The sequence below is a fragment of the Chlamydotis macqueenii genome, chromosome 2 (assembly GCF_036417535.1).
Source record: "Chlamydotis macqueenii isolate bChlMac1 chromosome 2, bChlMac1.mat, whole genome shotgun sequence".
Taxonomy (NCBI): domain Eukaryota; kingdom Metazoa; phylum Chordata; class Aves; order Otidiformes; family Otididae; genus Chlamydotis; species Chlamydotis macqueenii.
Genome location: NC_141557.1, coordinates 38,340,001 through 38,343,160, shown reverse-complemented (window position 1 = coordinate 38,343,160; position 3,160 = coordinate 38,340,001).

Sequence of the window (3,160 nt, the reverse complement as noted above, 5' to 3'; positions counted from 1 at the left end):
CAGTGAGGAGGCTGTGCCCCAAGTTAAGAGTACCAGAGAAAAAAGCACTGCCTAAATAGAGACTTGCTGTTGATATCAACTTATTGACAGAAAGTTGAATTCCTTCTTGCTGCTGCCAATTATCTCTTACATAATAATAATAATAAAAAAATCCTCTTTATATGATCTTAACTGTTTTCAGCAGTGTTCTCTTCTCCAAAGCCAAGATATTCCAAAGCAATCCGTGATTTCCGACACTCTTCCTTCAAGTTACCTGTTTTGAATGATGGGAAGCCTGATTTTCAGTAGCTGCTCTTAAAAAAGTTCCCAAAAAGTAGCAGCTTTCAAATTGGGCAAACAACAGTTGGTGCTAGAAGTGCTAGTCACATTTGAAAACGTTGGCCCTTGTATTACATCCAAATAATGATCAGTCAGTTACAAATTATAACTCTGAGGTTTCTAGTTTTTTTTTTTTAAAAAAGTACTCATGATGCTATAAATTAGTTTATCATTGACCATTATTTATTTTAAGGGAGGGGTTTTCTTCACTGATTTAATGTGATTATTCCAGTTTTGACAAAGGCTTGCTCCCTAGCAAAGGTGAGGAGACTTGGGCTCATTTGTGCAGGCAGCACAAGTCCAGGCTCTGTTTCCCAGTCCCTGAGGCACAGCTAGGCTGCTGATACGGCTCCCCTGCACCAGCTGCAGGAGCACTAATCCTCAAATTGTCAATGGAGCACAGACATCCCAGAGCCATCGGTCCCGAGAGCTCTGCACAGAGAAGTCTGAGCTGAATGGGTCTACTGGTTGTGCACTCCAGGAGATGTAGCCCATTGCATAATGAAGCAGGGCTGTATGTTTATGTATCTTCATAACCTGGAAAAGTAAGCATCGTCCTTAATCACTTGTATCTATGATTCATAAAGATATTGAAGAAATGTGAATAAGGAACATGTGATACAAACAAAAGATGTCTGTGCCCGCTGACATTGTCACTAGGATCTGTCTCTTCTGCAGTCATTGCACTGCACTGGGACTGCAGACCTGGCTTAATGCAGCCTGATTGCAGCTGTGTCTGCTTCGGTTTCCTGAAAGAACTTGCAAGTCTAGCATGGTAACTTGTCATCTGCAAGCTGGGAGTTTTATTCACAGTTTGCTAGAAGCCACATTAAATAGCAACATCAGTCTGGAGATCAGCTTCTGCAGCAATGTTCTTATCCTTAAGCCTGTGCAGATGGGTGATTCCCTGTGTGCTTGCTCTAATGGCTGTGCTGCTGAAGACGCTAATATTCTAAGACATATCTCTCCAGGGGGCTCTTGATATGGAAGTAAAATGAAATTTGTGTCCAGTTTGCCTGGGCCTCACCAGTGCCCTAACAGCGGGATGCTGTCTTAGAAAGACACCCTTCACAGGTGCACCTTTCACAGAAAGACTGTCAGAAAAACCTGAAACGTACACATTATTTAACCAAGCTCATAAATAGCAGCTTCTCCAAACAACTAGAAATATTTATGCTTCCTATTTTCTAGGAGTTCAGGAATCTGTGGCTTTGTTACCAGTGCCGCCTGTGAGGTTATTGAGAAATTAATTCTACTGTCAATGTGTATAGACAGAGCTTTGCTATAAACATGCACCCAAATAATATGTATTTTGTCTTCCTTTCCTCCCTCCAAGCGCTGTGCTAACAATACGACTCTTTACTATCAGTACAACTTGCGATTATGTAGCGATAAGCAATCGACACTCAATATGCCATCCTATTAGGCAGTGTTAAGTTATTACAGGTCGTATTGCTTAGCCTAAACAAGACCTGACAGAAAAGCTCATTAAATCTGAAAAAAAAACCCCTCAAATTAAAAAAAATCCCCTTTTCCTTTTTTTTTTCCCCCTAACTAGATGGAGGTATTTAGCTCAAAGCTCCCAATCACCTTTGTGAGAGCAGCCTCCTGTGGCACGGGAGTCCCTCACAGAAGGGCTGTACAGTTCCCAGCACTGGATTAGCACCGGTTGCACCGGTCCCTTCCCTTAGTTGACCCTGCAGGGAGTGGGAAGGTAATGTAGTAATTCCTCTTCCAGACCCTTTGGCTTTTCTCATCTCATGCGCAGGCCTCACAGTTCCTGGAGCACAGATGACACCGAGAATGCCTTTTCATTCTTGCTAAATATAGCACCTTCCCACTCTTTTTTTTTTTTCCAGCAGACAAACACAACCTGTAGTGGCGGCCCTTCTTGCTACACGTGTCCTACAGCCCATAGACCAAATGACAGACTAGCACAGGGATGAAGAAGTGGAAATGTCAGCTTATGCCACTCCTTGATTCATATTTTGCCCTAGAGACAGGACTTCATCCTTTAGCAAGTATATCCAGCTATCATGTTAAATGACAGTATTAAAACACCTTGTCTTCTGTCTTGGATAGCCACCCCTCCCGTTACCTCCCTACAGCATTGGCCTAACTTGTATGTGCAATTACGCTCTGTTAGAAGGAAAAAAACCCCAAACCCAAAGCTATGGCTCACTCACATTGACAATACACAATTGTCTCAACCACACTGATTTAAATATAAAATTAAACATTAGGACTGGTAAACTGATTGCATGATTTCTTTTAATTGGGTAAAACTTCCACTTATCTTAAATCAGTGTAGCTATAGGCCACAAAGGCTGCTGAAGCCACACTGTCCTTTGTGCAGCATTTTGGTCTTCACTACAGAGTGGGAGGAGCCCCAGCGGTGTGTCCAGTTATGCATCTTCATCTCACAAAGTGCTTTAAGCTCCTGGTGAATGTTAAGCAACTCAGTAATCTCACTGAAGTCATCAGGATTAGCCAAATACTTAAAGTTAAGCACAAATGTGTTTTCCTGGATCGAGGCTCAGGGGAATACAGCATTGTTGTTAGCACGTTCAGTATTAAGTACAAAAAGAAAACCTGGATTTTTAAAATCCTTTTTGATCATTTGAAGCAAGTTGGTATCTTGATTTACCAAAGTTGGAAGTATATCGCAGTATGTGGATGTGGATGGGTGCTAGGGGCACACACAGGTGACTGGTTAGTGCAGACTATGAGGCTCTAATGACAGCAGCAATGCAGTCCTGTGTCCTGGAAATTTTTCCCAGCAGATAAACACTTACCCTCATGAGCACAATCACTATAATCAGCAAGGAGTCCCATCCATCCT